Source organism: Macrosteles quadrilineatus, unplaced genomic scaffold (genome assembly GCF_028750875.1).
Source record: "Macrosteles quadrilineatus isolate MER2022 unplaced genomic scaffold, UCM_ALF_1.0 Scaffold_8__2_contigs__length_117827958, whole genome shotgun sequence".
Lineage (NCBI taxonomy): Eukaryota > Metazoa > Arthropoda > Insecta > Hemiptera > Cicadellidae > Macrosteles > Macrosteles quadrilineatus.
This window is the reverse complement of record NW_026542601.1, coordinates 68,099,952-68,116,683: the sequence shown is the minus strand read 5'-3', so window position 1 is coordinate 68,116,683 and position 16,732 is coordinate 68,099,952.

The following is a 16,732-nucleotide window of genomic DNA, read 5'->3' as shown; positions in this document are numbered from 1 at the left end:
CATTTTTGTCATCACAAACAACTAGTTGTTGAATATTTCATGTATATAAGTTTGTTTTTTAATAAAATGTTTAAAATTTACAATATAAAGTGTAAAATCAAAGATATTTTTATTTTATTTTATTTTGTAATCATGTTCTAGAAGAAAGGATTTATATTTCATTGAATATGAATTATACGTTCAGCAACAACTTAAAATGTTCAAGTAAACCAGAATGGCATAATTATGTTTTCCTATCACTGCATGAAAACGATCCCATTTCCATGCCTGTAAACCGTACGCAAAATAGCTCATTTACGCTCTAGAGCGAGAATGGATCGTTCCCACTCGCAAATCAGCTCATTTCAATGTTGGTGTATCTACACCAACCACGTTAACAATCGGTAAGCACATAATATAAACAAAATGAAATTTTATATAGAGCTAAAAAGTTAATCTGTGTTATATTAAGATAATTTGGTGGCAGGAAAACTCGTGTTTGTGTTCCGAGCACAAACAGGCATTGCCGTACTTAAAATGCAATGATGTACTTTGCGCTCTTAGTACCCAAATAGCAATTCAATTTCTCTAAGAAGTTTGGCTAGTTCGATCTCTTAGATCGTAGGTCACACATCGAAGGACCATCTACATCCCTACAATATTCTATGTTATTATCCTCTTTGTGATTTTTACAAAAACCTTTTTTTCAACAATATTAACAAACAAAAACTTTAATTTTCTTTACTTGCATTTATCACGTTAATGGATAATTTGATCACAGTTTGCTTCAGCTATATTTGAAAGCTGTTACAAGCCTTAATAAATTCAGAAACACTTTGATATTGTTGCAGTGCGACAATTACTTAAACAACACCTTGTTAAAGTGGCACCAGTCACGACAACTTTCACTTACCATTCTGGACTAATGTTATCAAAGCTTGTAACTCAGTAATAATCACTGCCACTACCGTCTTACCGTTTCTTTCCAGTAAACAATGATTTTCATGAAGGGTTTGTATTGTGAATATTTTATGAGTCCTAATTTACTTAGATTGATAGCAAATGTTGAATATTATCTATATATTATCTTTTACTACGGATAGGACTAGAAATTGCACTATGGGTTATGCCTGTAGTTGAAAGCCTCGTGAAAAATGCGGTGGAGCAAATTACTGATTTTCGTAAAATACAGCTGTAATATTTAACTAAGCCACTTGAAACAATATTTTGGAAACTCTAGCATCTTTATAAACAAAATGTTATTATAAGTGGGCTATATAATAATAAAAGGATAAAAACACATTTTTGACCTTAGTACCTACTCATCTAAGAGAGTGGACCATTCAACTGTGTTTCATTTGAATAAAATATTAGCTAAAACTGGTCCATAAAGAGGAAATGTCACTTCAGTATCAAAAGTCATTAATATTTTACACGTAAGTCACAGAAGAAATCAAAATCAGAAAAAATAAAAATCTTAAGTTAAGCTTGTATAGATCCATCACTTGTAGAAAATACTGATGTCAAAGAACTAGGTCTATGTGTATTGCAGTGCTTGGGTAAACTCGTTTCTAAGTACTGTGCTCCATTGGGATTAATATTGCTCGAGCGAAGAGATTCTACATCCAGCTAAGTAGTGGCAAGATAATGTTTGGCGACACCGTCAATACAACCAATAGCGTTTCCAGACGCACAGAGACACTAAAGGGATAATATATAGCTATCTCTCCTGCTACCCATTAATGGTTATATTTTTTAGAGACATTTCTTTTATTCGCGTACCTCACTATTCTGTTTTAGCTCATATGCTTGTAGTGTATAGTAACCATTTCAAGATGATGCGAGTATCCAAAATAAAAAATAAAATATTAGGAGATCCAGTATTTCTGTCCCGACATTAGGAAGAAGTGGAGTGAACTTCCCCCAGAACCATGGGAATTTGCTCAATCGCTTTCGCATACTTAAAACAAAGAATAGCGCATAATTTGATTTTTAGCTTTGGTGTGGATATACAAAGTAAGATTCACTTGGCCAAAAACGGGTTTACTAAGAGTTTCATAAATGAAACATGCAGCAGAAGGTCTAGTGTAGTTTGATAAACTTACTGTTTTTATAAATTGTAACTTTGCAGCATGATCTTTTACCTGAGGAATAAGTTGATACGCTAAGTTAAATTATTTAGAAACCATTGAAAACTATAACCTAATAAATTTATCAGTAGGTTTCTCCTGACATAATTATTTCTATTTTCTACTATTTTGTCAAAAAATTCGTATTACCTTACAATATGCACACATGTTAAACGGTTCACTATCAGTTCAGTTTCTGACGAAAGAGTTGCGATTTGAATACAAATGCCAGCGTGCTGACCGAACTATGAAGATAAGGACCATCAATTACAAAACTCGGCCCTTGTTCTGCTGTTTGATAAGGCTTTGATATTTTTATGGTCAAAACCTTGGACAAAAATAACTCAGGGGGGAAGGCTTTGTATCGTTGACAAGAATGTTCATATTGCGAGTCGAAATGTTCACCATTGCGAAACAAAGTACTTAATGAAATACGTTTTCATAGGTATATGTATATACGATAGGTTTTTTGTATATTTTGGTAAATCCTTATATTTTACATTATTATATTAATTTAATTCTTTGTTTGGTTTAGATTTTAATTAGGTACTGCCTGTTACTCTAAGCAAAAAAGGTTTAAATGATATAGCTTAGCATGTATGGTAGTAAAGGGAGCATTCATATATAACAGTAAAACCTAGAGGTAGTTTCCGTTTCTTAAAACTAACCAAAGATATGCATGTTGAAGATACTGATGAAAGTAATTTAGTGATTGGTTACGATAACAGGGCAATGGAACCCTAAACAGTCGCAAAATAGTTAGTAATAAGGCGTTGATTAGGCCTTTTTTGGTAGAATATGCTAAGTCAATCACACCTTTAGGAGAAATACCACTACATAAACTTACACTAGGCTAATAGAAGTTTTATTATTGTTGATCAGATACAAATCTAGGGTTATGTTTGGTCAATGGGATGCCTTTACTTAACACTAATTTTGTCAAACCTTTACAAAAGGAGTATAAACTTAAAAATAATAATAACTGGGTCGGGGTGCTAATTTAGCGGATTTGACGAAGAACTAAGCTTATCTCAACACACCTTTATTGGACTAATTTTCATACTTGACGAAGACAATTTTCCATATTTCAATAAGGAAAGCCTTTTTATCATCATAAACCAAAAGACCATGGCTACCATAGCAAACCAATTCACATACATGTTTGTTGCCGTTAGCAAAGTTAAACCTCTGGAGGCATTCAAATTATTTATTGAAAATAACATCAACAAAAGCAAACAAAGAAAAACGACAAACTGTTTTTTACACAAAAGATATGTTGTACAGGAATACCGGATACCTATCCTGGCACATAGATAATTTGATTCTGAGTTTGTTTAAATATTACAATAATTTGTTTTACGTTCGAGTTTTTAGGGACTTATGTCCCTACAAGTACTAGTATAAATTTAATTCTTTTGTTGAAGTTTCCAAAATGCTTGAGTCGTATACATATTTCTAAGCAATAAGAATCGTAAGTCCCTTGGCTTTATCTTTGTTTATACAATTTCCACTTTTGAACACAAATTAACTTTTGACATTTGCACTTTTCAGTTACATTTAGAAATACTTCAAAGACGTTTCGAGTATTTTTAAAGTTGTAACCATTAAAACTTAGTAATATTAAAACCAAGTAACCAAAAAATGGAAGTTTCGTTTCTATAGAATAGATTTTTAACAAGCAAAACTAATTAATAACTATTAATAAGAAACATTCTACCAATTTAAAGGCATAAAGTAAATTAAACATGCAGTTACTAACGTAAATATGCTGTTAATAGGTATTAATTTCTCCTGATAGTTTTTATAACATATTCAGAGAGGGTTTATTTAATTTTAATTTTACCTGTATACAGCACTAGACACATTCAAGCCTGTCACACACAGTAAAACATGATCTCAACTTTCCCATTGTTATAGTGATTTATATTATTAGATTATTCTCTTTCTAAAACTGCATTTAAATCCCAAACATGCCAACTTTATTGCTTGGAATTTTCCTCGCCATTAAATAATTGAAAGAAGGTTGAAGAAAGACCAAAGTTTGCGAATTAATTGGCTTAACTTTCTCTGCGCTTGAATATTAGAGAAAGAATTTCAAGGGACAAACTTTCGATTGTATGAATAATGTATACGTGTCCTTCCCATTTCCATTGTGTAAAATATGGTTAGGAAACATTAAATATTCTTAAACGTTTTTAGATTAGTAAAGTTTGTTAATAGAATAATGAGTTGAAACAACGTGCTTTTATGTTATAGCTGAGCTATCAGGTTGTTGTTGTTTATCAATCAATCCTGAAGATTTTACAACAAAAACACTTAGTAAAGAAGGTTTTACAACTAAGCTTATAAACTTTTTGATTTTATAAAAAAATTTGCATTACAGAATTTCTTTTAATCCCATGCCATAAGTTGCAATGCCGAACAGGTGAACTGACGGTTTGTATACTAGCTTGTATGTAAATTTTTAATTCACTTGGAGTAAGTGATATTAAACAGTTAGGTAGTACAATTCCTACATTAAAGTTACTTATTTAAGATGTAACTCTAGTTTTGTGTTAGTTTTTCTTAGCTATGAATTAGTTATTTATGTACATTCATAACCGATAAGCATTTTGAAGGCAAAAGCTTAAAATTTTTTTAAGTTCAGATTCCCGTCAAGTTTAGTTCACAAAACCTGGAACTCTATGGTTGATAGTTATACTTGTAAGTATAAATTATAGATACGCAAGCACCTAAGGATATAAATTAAATTTCAATTTTAGCGGAATTAAAATATTTTTTTTTGTTTTTTTGTTTTAGTTTTTAAAGCAGTGCACTGTTTTAAACTCAAATATTCCATTACTAGTTTGGTTACTTAACTTATCTAATTTATACAAAATCGATACTAGGAACACTCATGAGAAGTAACAAAATCAATTGGCTCTATCGAAAATAAATTTAATCGCAATATAACACACAACATGAGGTATTTTCTTGTTCAAGCTATCAACTAAGAATTTTACCTTGGCTCAAGCAGTATTATAATTTGCTGTGCGCGTGTCAAGACCAAATTATCCAAGCCCCATACAACGTCTCATGCCTAATGATCTCCGGATATGACCATGTTATTCAATAACCAGCAAGGGTCACTCTAATTTCCATTCTAATTCGGTACAACTCCTTTCTAAAGGTCTTAACCTTATTAAAATCCAGCCTATAAACTAACTCGGCGCGAAAAAGGAAGAGTGTATTGCTGTTCTTTAGGTGTGTATTATGAAATAATAACAAATCTATGATTCATAAAAAACAGCTTGACGACGTCGATCGATACGAAAAAAAATTAAGTTAGGGTTTTGAATTTCGCGGGTAACCTAGTACGGTGCATAAAAGGCGTTTAACAAAGCACATCGAAATGATTTATTTTAAAAGAAAAAAAAAACCTCTTGATTTGAATGTACTTACTTTTATTACCCTACTTACATTTTAAGTCAATAAATACAATAGAATCAATCTACATAGGGTAGCTATGTTTAACCCTGTTTCATAGACATTCGAACCTCTTTACCGTTGATTATTATTTTGACTTCTTAGAAACCCACCCAAAGAAAAATTATAGAACACTCATATTATTTTCTATATGATACAGCACCTGGAACCGAACCATGGATCGGTGTAGTTTATTTCCATTGTACCCTTACCCTTAGTAATCTTCAGTGTAATCTTTGCTTAATAGTAACAACTGATGTTTTCCCCTTTGTACTGTATTTTGTAATTTCCTTATTTTTGTAATTGTAGATGGCTTGTTATAAACACATGTTACAAGTCTTGTTTACTTTTCCCTTATTTTGTTCAACCAACTTGCTTACTTGGTGACCGATAAGGCCAATGTTAAAAACTGTTAATTTTCAAATTCATTTTTTTCGTAATTAGATTTTTGTTGGTAGTTGTAACTGCTCAGTTGTAACACGTTTTCAGGACTAATTATTGATAATGATGAAATGTCAGCATTTGAAGCCAGTGGTACGGAGTCCTAGTAGAGATTATAAATGAAAACAGACCTAGGTTCATCTGAAACATACGAGTATAATCTAGTAGTCAGCAAGTAGCACGAGTATTATCCGGATACTCGAGTATCAACGCCGCGAGTGTTATCGAATCCAATGTTTGACGAGTCTGTCGCGTGTTCTTAGGCAATTATCGCACCGGACGACTGACAACAAACCAATCGCTGACTCTGTATGACATTGTACTGCGTTTAATATGTCCGATAAACAATATATTGATTGCAACAAATATACCCTTTGTTTTATCAAAGATTCAAATCAATTCACTCGAGACAGAGAACTTTAGGGGAAATCACTATGAGAATAAAAAACAAGCTATTGTTGTAATTGAATTTAATTTAAAAAATCTGTTTTTGATTTAGCAAAATATTTTTGAAATACATTTCTTGTGAAACTAATTGTTATTGAAATGTAATGCTATATTTGGTTTATATGGAATAATTTAAGTTTTAATTAATATTAAATATGGCATGACTGCGGGCTTAGACTTAATAATTTGTTCATGGAAACATTGTTGTTTGTGTTCATGTTTTGTTTATTTGTTTTGCACACTTTTTGACGACCTCCTAGAGGTGACAACCTTACTTCTAGTGTTTGACAAAGATACCTAAGAGTCTCGAAATCGGTCTCAATTCAGATGATTATGAATTATATTGTCAACAAGGTATTATAACGTATTCTATAGTATTATCAACTAACTTATTGGATTCAGCTCTTTGGTAATATTTTTTATCTCTTTAGCACACGTTTGACATGGTTTATTCAACAAACTAACTCATGGTATAAAAACTCATCCAGCTCAAACAATTGACACAAATCAATAACACATTAGACTCTGACAGTTCATATGATGATTAACACACTTGGTAATCGCAGGTTAGCGTGTGTATCTGTTGTACACTGTAAGTACACGACACAGTAGCAAAACACGTTCATGCGACGCGTGTCCCAATGATCGGACATAATATCACTTTTGAATAAATAACTTTTGCGTGATCCATAAATATCAGAAACCAGTCATTTAGGAGCCAGGGACGGGTTTGTGTCAATAATGTATCCTCATCAATAAATCTGGTGTAATATGAAATGGATTACATTTATATAGGATTTTGTTTCGAATGTTTACTTTTCTACACATTTTTGACTGTTGAAGATACTAATACAATATATGAAATATTCAAATAATTGGATATTAAACTTGAACGGTTCGATCTCATATAATTCCTAAATGAATCTTCAACAATTATTTTAATTAATTTAAACTAGAGGTCGTCCAGTGGTCGAAAACTCTACTAAAAATATGTAATGGACGGACTTCTCAATTTTCACCCCTTGCTGTAAATAAAACATGTGCCAGAGTTTATTATTTGCTTTGATTTTCTGTGTACATTTCGTTGTTATTTCGTCACCAGCATGGCAACCCATAAGGTCTCAGCTAATTGTTTTCCAAATTTCAAAATCATTGTTTGTGCTTATTTTTGACCCTAAATTTATAAAGGGATTCTGCACATCTACAGAAAATATCTTTCTAACAGTATGCGTAGATTTTCCTTACGATGTACACGAGCTGAGAAAAAGGTGTTAAAGAAACATGCTTGCCTATTAATATATAGCCATGTAAACTGCATGTAAATTTTATTAGACAACTTCTTAATACTGTAATAGTTTGGCTACGATAATTATAATCGATAAAAAAGTGAACACAAAACCAACAAAATCTAGCCATATTAATATTTTTATCCGGTTGAAATATGACACAACTAGATTATGTATCTGTAATTTGTTCAAATTAAATTTGTTAACGTTTGCATTGATAAAATTATTGGAAAAGTCATCAAAATTTGGGCATACACGAAATGAAAACCATTGTTTTATTGGCTGCCACAAAACCCACACTATTATCAGCGGTTATAACCATTACTTGTAACATGTCCTATTGGGAATCGATTGGACTTGTTGTAAAACTAATATTAGAGTCGGAAGTGCGCTAACTGCGACGAGAACCGATGATGCGTGTTTTCCTGTAGCAGTCGTTACTGCAACTGGGGGGGGGGGTCTTGCACCCTCTCAAGGGGGGTTCTTGTACCCTATAGTGGCGTCATCTACTGTTTACGTCTGTCATTTAGAAACTAATATTTGCATTGTAAGTGATTCTTGTATCAGCTAAGAATTTTGTACATACATTTGTTACGTACTTCCATAATTTTTACACGGTTGTAGCTATCTGTTTAACATATAGATGCGTGTGTATATTTAATACAAAATCTTTCATAAAATGTACACCGACAAGTCGCTTCATTTAATAGCCATACAAAAAATATCTTTAGCTTATGCAACGACGTTTTAGTTGTGTTTATAGTTAATTCACGAATACCTAACAAAACAAAAATAGTTAACTACGGAATTATTTTGGCGTTTAAAAAAGTTTGCCGTGTCAATTTAATAAGTGTTGGTCGTTTATTTAGGATGTATGACGTATGATCTAAAATTATTTACTTTGGATATATTTCTGATTCTGAAATAAATAACACAATATTCAATTTAAATTTAGCTGAGTGCGGTTTCTTCCTTCCCGCTGCTGAGGCCTCACCTGGGGTTGAGGGTTTTCAGTGACGTAACTCTCAATATTTATTACAGATCCCATCTTGACGTTAGTGATTGGCGTCTAAAGTGGAGTCAAATTTTAGAGACCCGCGCTACATCCAATATACCGATTCTTAGACACCCTTAATTCTTTCTCCAATTGTCAAAATATTTTTTGTAAAGTAATTGTTTTATCGTCTGTAGTTTGGTGATGGAGAGGTCAAACTAGCCGCAAATTCACCTCTTTAAAGTATTTTTGTTTAAGTTTTGAAAATTGGAATAAGTATCTTAGTTTATCGCTCAATATGGATCTATGATTGAGAACTGATTTATTTATTCCAAGAAACAAACATATTATTTTCCTACTTTTTGGAGCATATACTAAGCACTCTTTAATCACTGCAAAAATAATTATAACTTGGATTAGGGATATTAAATAATATTATGAGTTACGTATGATTTTGCTACGGTAAGAAGTTATGTTTTGATAATTCCCTCGTCAGTTTTAAACAACATTGTATTCGAACAACTATACTCATATAATACACTACAAGACTTTAAATCAAATTCACAAAGTATACCACGATCCCTTCGCTCGTTCAACCATCACCGAGCGGAAGTTGACTCATTATACACAACTGCAACCTCATACATATTTAACACGATGTTTCACAAACTACTGAAAGTCTAGGAGGTGGCATTAAAAATCCACGACCTACCCTATATATCTCGTGGCCCCTGACATTAACGTCGAATAAGCTGTTTGTTTACTTCAAAATCTCCATTAGCCGACCGTTTTTAAGGCATATATCTCTCTAAATGCTAATGCACCCGGGGCTGTAGGAAAAAGAGGAAATTCCAAGTGAACATTAGCTGCATAATATAAATGTGCGTCCATTGAAGGGTGACAGGGGTCCACTTTTAGCGAACAAAGGGGGTTATTTGTCCCCCATAGGGAGTGTAGGGGGTAGGATGGCTATCTGTCGCCGGGGCGGGGGCTAATGGTGATTTAGGAGTGTAGTTATTGGCACGGGGTGGAGACAGACATTCATAAACAATTTCACACGACAGATGCCAGGGGACATATTGCGCGGACACGTGGCTCGTGGACACTGTCCAGGATGTAATGTCTGTAAGGTGGAGAAGAAACTGAGGAGATCGAGGGAAGTAGACGGGGAGAAACGGTGACAACGGATGGTTCATTCGTTTAATAGGAATTCACCTATAAGTGTGTTTTTTTCTCTGTACGTTATGAAATAATTATTTGTAGTTTCAATTATTAATATAAATAAATCTTATGTCCTTAACAGCCTGGAGAAGTTTTCTTGGAAACGAAATTGCAGTAGCTTAAATCCTTAAAATCCATATTAAATCATACTGCTGCTTTTCTTAAACAAAAGGTTCCTTTGCGCATTGGAATAGTTATAGCCATTTGTGGATTCAAATACAGTAGTGAATAAAGTGACACTTTTTTTAACGAGAGAAATATGTTGTCAACGAGTTTTGTCAAGGGTCTCAATTATATACAGCTCAAAAATAAACTTTGATTACGAAATTCACTTGATGTTTTCTCTGCAATTCTTTTTCTTTTCAATGTGACTACAAAAAAGATTGTACTCAGCAAACTTTCTTAAAACAGTGATGTTAGGGTGACTTTTAGCTGAGCTGCATTTTTGAACCGGGGCGGACGCACAATTTTTATTTCAGCTGTGGTTTTTTGACAAAGACGAAATGAGAGAATTTTATTGGCTGTCATGGTGCGACGTCACTCTCTTCTCTTGAGGGAACACCATTACCGCAACGATATGAAGTGCAGCCATCGGTATTCGTGGTGTAGTGGATAGAGTACTCGGCTGAAGTCCAAGGGGTATCTAGATCGAATCCCAACGGCGACACTAACTTTATGTCAAAGATTTCGCTTAGAATGCGATTACTACAAACTCTATGTACAAACTGTACATATTTTGTAAGAATTTGAGACATTTATAATTTTATTTTATGAACAGAACACTTTTTTTCGATTAGTAAAACTTCATTAGATTTTTTCATTGACAGCAAGTTTGGTTGGTTAAGTTAGGTTAAGACAGTTTCAAGAATACTCTCATTTCGTCCGTATCGAAAAACCATAGCTGAAATAAAAATTTTGCGGGGTGGACTAGCACGTGATAAACAATGGAATTGCCAACTTTATTTAACGAAAGAAAATAATATCCAAACAAATCCTTAATCATCTTCATAAATAAATAAATTCACTTTGTTGTTCAACTAAAACGTTGTTAGTTAAGTTTATTTGTAATATTACATTCATGTAATGTTTGAATAAATATTAATTCGGCTAATATCCTGTTTATTACTACTCGATTAAAATAAACACATCCCACATTTTATTTTGTTCAGTTGTCATCCGAGGTAAGTAAAAGTAGTGGACATAGTAAAACTTTTGAGGAATCAGTAAACAATTTTTGAAACAAATCCAAGTAAAGAACACACCGCTTTGTACGACAATTGTAGGCAAAATAAAGAGTTTACAATTACCTTTTTAATTCTAATTTGCTTTAAATATATTTTTTTTTTTATAAAGCCAATTTAAGTTTAATTATCCTAATGGCATCATAATTTACTAGATACATTTATGATACCCAAATTTTAAAGAAACTAAATTGGTTTATAGCGACGTAATGCGTATATTTATTTCGTACAGCTCATTTAAGGCTCCACCTAGGTTCGCAGTTTTATTTTCCAAATCAACATGCTTTGATTCTTTATCAGATGAGACTATAAATTTTATTTTATTTCCAACATGGTATTAAAATAGCAAGATGGTGTCAGTGATTTATTGAGTTTGAACTAAGACAGATGTAGCGTTCTAACAACTACATCAGGCACATTCCAACTATTTTTAGGTGGTTAAGTATTTCCACTCTGGCTACTTGAGGCTTCAATGATTGAATTTGTAAAATATTACAGGTACAAAGAAGTTAGTAGGCTATTTTAACATCGCAATTAAAGCCTAAAATTCATACGAAGTAAATACTTATACTTAGCATTTTAATCCTAATACTCTTAATCAAGATATGATTAGTTGACACGTCAGTAGTACTATCTCATAAAAAAAATCCTATGGTCGTTAGATTTTTTCTGCCAAGTTAGCAAATAAATATTTCCCCCCGTTTCATGTGTGATAGAATATTTTATTGTATTTATAAAAATACAAAATGATAATTGATTTTAAAATTACTTTCTTTAGTTTCAATACCAATTCGAAATCAGGAACTTGCCATATCATTATTTAGGTATAATACCGTTCCGTAAAACAAACTCAACACATTTGAAAATAATTTACTTACAACTTAAAAGGTAAAATAATCGGACAACCATACCTCAAATGCAAATAGGGGATGAGTTATTGTACTTTGTATCCATAGACCGTAAACAATCTTATTCTAAAATATGATTTCCATAAAGCATCATGGAGATTTAAGTCTCGTCATAAACACGACGATTTGAGTCAATAAGGGAAGCGTCCCCACCAAACATCATTAGTACAGACGTAGTGACTATGAATGAGAAATGAAGTCATTACAACAGTCTGATATGAATATTAAACTGTATAAATAAAGAAGGACTCGACCTGCCCAACCTTCGACCCTCTACTTCAACATTACCTCAGCGCTAGGAGTAATTGTTTTTAACTTGTACTGCACCGATTACTATGCAAAATCATCATTTAAAATATTACAAATAATATGCTTTGAGTCATAAAAATGTATATGTAATTAAAATAAACGTACATTTCACAAATGATTGTAAAAAATGCATATAATTTACCCAAAACATTGCATTGATTGTATTACTCATACACAGTGAATCATGGCAAAGCTTGTAACATAAATCTTTAGAGGTCTTAAGAATTAATTGGTTAAATATTATTTCTTGTGGAAAAACATGTGAGACAAAGACGTGCTGACTGTTAGTCGTAGTAAGGATTCACGTTGATTTAATATAACAACGTTAACTTTTGTTACCAACCGGAGTTTAAAGTAGGGCACAAAGTTCTTGCTCTTCTGGTTGGTTCATAATTCTTTATGCATGTTAAGTTTATTATCAGAGGTTGACCAAGAAATTATAATATAAGTTTATACCACTCGTGGATTACTATCGCATAAACATAAAATTATGATTTGCTGTTAGTATTAACATTAAATGTAAATGTAAGAGTCTGTTTACACTTATTGACAGAGTTAACAACCACTGAAATGAGGCATGTAGAATATTGTTTAAAGTAATATTACAATCATATGAGCACTTGTGTTTGTACCAGGTCTTGCATGTTGTAACAGATTACATATTTTATTTTAGTTTCATAATATTATAAAAGAGGCACCTTAAAACTTTGCATATTATCAGTATAACATTTCTGCCTCCCCATAAAACATTCTATACTCAACAACTTGTACTTAATTAAATTCATCAAGGAAGGGCGAAAAAGCTTCAAGTAATATTACAAAAAAAATTGTTCTATGCAAAACCCACAGCCGCAAGCATCCTTGCAAAATATGGGAATAGCAATATCCTTACTTATTGAAACACGAGTGTAGGGCGGAGGGAGGGGGAGCCTATGTAAGACACTATTACGAAGTTCCGGAACGGGGAGCTCATTATGTAGCTCAGGGGTATAAAACAGCCCTCCAGTCTGGGGCTAATAACAAGTCCTAAATCTGCCCCCCCCCGCTGTCGGCGCGCCGCACTATGAATCACGGCGCCTAATTGAAATTCCTTGAGATGTGAAAGGGGAAAACCGATATGTAAAACATATTCATAAACGTCGACTCTTCACATTCTTCATTTCTCGGAATGTCAAGTGTGAAATCATATTGCTTCCGTGTTGTTCGAGGATGATATTAAGTTTTTTACGAATATTAATATTTTTGCCGGATTTTTTAAATAAGTTAGTAGTAGTTAGTACTACAAATGTGTAACTTCCTTTCCTAATTGCTTATGCTGAATAACCAAAATACCCGAATATAGTTTTGATTATTTTTGTGGTTTCCATTATGGCTTATAATCTGAAATATATTATAAAATAACTTCTTAAGTTCAGTAATTTGGTATGATAAAACACACAAGAATACTTAGAAAATCGGGTCTAATGTGTACTATACAATTTGATTAATTTTGAATAGACTTTTGAACTAACCTATTGTGTTTGAGCTATTGTGTTTTCATTAACAATTATAGATTAACATTTTGATTACCATTAAATAATACGCAATCCTAACATTGTATATTTAATCAGAATACATATTAGTATGATAACAAAAGAATAATAAAACGATTCTTACGTTCAAAAGAAAGTATTAAATGCAATATTATATTTAAATCCTAGTAACAAACAGTATTGTGTACTTTAGACCTTTTCTATACTTTGTAAGATCGGATATTTTAATTTATGGTCTCACTTGTTTGTCCAACTTTAATTACGTTTAGGGTATCGTTAATCAACGTACACGAATTGTTTGTTATGTTTAGACAGAAAGATATGTGCCTAATGTATAGATGTTATAACGGTATAAAAAAGCCCCAATGTAAACCAAGTCACCTATAACAAAGTCCTTACGTTATTTTATACAAACATTTTAAACAGTTTTTTTTTCTCCTCTAACAAAACATATTGAAACATCAACATTCAAACTTGCACTCCCCTTTTATCCCTGCGGGATGCCAAATATTTGACAATAGCTCACTTTTCAAAACCCTTTGTGTAGAGCAGCACTATATTAAAATGGATATCAAGATGTTATCACTGCTGATAAGAGAGGGGTGAACCCTTCAGTGCTATCACACTGTCATTGTCCATGTTCGGGCGCCAATACAAGTTGGCCCGATATTATCGCCGGGGCGCTCAGCTGTAATAATGATTTAATGCTCTAGTAATGTTGAGGGGTGGTGACTGGACCAAGGGATAAAGGGAGTTGCAGCCCCTAGATATAAAGTGCCAGATCTCTGGAGGGTATGTATCCTTGATGGTGCGGATGTAGGGGTTGGTGCAATACTTTATGGTTAAGGCTGTGTCGATCGCTGGTTTGTTTTGTTGAATAAAAGAATATTACTTACTGAAAAGTAAATTTTACTAAAATGACATTTGCGAAACTATTGGAGACATTTTTAACCAAAGTCAGCGTTCAAAATAGTTTTGGAACTGGAATCTGTTTACCTCTTCAGGTGGGAATATCAAATACACACGTAATTCAGCTGTGACTGAAATATTTACTCACAGTTATGTTTGATGGTAAAATGATTAGTACAAATACACTACATTATAAATAAAAACAAATATAAAAATTCCAACATAAAAAAGCCAAACAGAAAGCAAAAAAAGATAGTATGGCAACATATGTTTATTTTTTGTTTGAAACTTGATTGTGCTGAAATATTTTGATGCAAAATTTAAAAATATTATACACTTCTGTCACTTATGTGTTAACACAATATTTTACTGGAAGTATATACATACACATTAAATAGGCTGTATATGTTAGAAAAAACAAATATACGTATAGAACAAGTATAAAAGATGCAAAAACAAATTCATCGAAATACCTCAATCTCGTTATAAACGAATAAACAATAAAACAACTTTAAAAACTGTAACTTTTATTCGATCTCTTCAGCTTATTATTGGATACAATATTTCAAATTCAATGAGTTATCAACAAATCAATTTCATAATTATTAATAAGCAAAAAACGAGTCATGACCCCAAGCAATCCTGAATAGGGTGAATTTGATCATATAAAAGTATGTTATTCGTGAAATGAGATGATCAATTGTCCTTATTACCATTTTAATCCATTTCACCAAATGCAATTTTTTATAATTGACAAACACATATGATCATATTACATATTATCAAACATCAAAATTACACCTGTTGTATGTATTAACAACTTTTTTGTGGTTTTAGGAAAGTAACTTGACTGAAAACTTAAACTAAAACTTTAAAATCATTCAAATTTTACCAAGGAAAAAACATTATACCAAACTGTTACAAACTAACTCCAAAACAAGCAATCGCAACATTGCACACAAAGAATAAAAAACATTCTGATTCTATAATGTTCCGATAAATCCGTGACGAGGGGAGTTAGATGTCATCTTTTTATGAGGAGAAAATCCACTCAGTGATAGAAAAGCAATGATGTGAAGTAGGGTCCGAGAGTTGAGATGATTTAGATCGGACAAACAGGGGGAGAGAGAAAGTGATGATGGTGGGGAGGGGGGGGGGGAGAAAGGAACAGATGCTACTAACTTCACACCGCCTGCCCACTCCGCCCCGACTATAAATATCAGGGATAATGGGTAAGCCAATATGTGTACGTGTATAGTGTAATGCAGTTACTATAGAATGTAATTAGTACGGTTATAGCTGTTAGTCTAACTAATGGATATTATCAGCCATCATTATCAGGTAATAAAAGCTGTGTTGTAGTAACGAGATGTGTGTAAGCACTGTTGGAAAGTTTATTTACTGCTAGTTTAACGAGTATATTGTAAAATACGTTTTAGAACAAAATTAGGAAAATCTGAAGAGTCAAGTCAGCAACTGAAATATGACGAGTGATATGCTACAAGTTTTGTATGTAAGTACAAAATATATCTTTGGTTCTAAAAGGGAGAAAGTTATTTATATTCCTCATTTTAATGTTTTAAAACTGAGATTAAATAAAAAAGATGCAAAAAAACTAAAATAACCATGTATATTAGTTATCAACATTATTGAGTGTTCGTAATCTAAAACCTACATTTAATTATTATACCTCGTACGCAAATTAATAGAGTTATAAATTATAACACGCGTATATATGTAGCTTTTTAAATCAGGAACAGATGCTATTATAGATAATAATCTACTTACGTATCACGTATGCCAGTAGGTGTCAATTATTAATACTTGAATTATGCTGTACATGTTTCAAGCCTAAATACGGCTCATCTTCA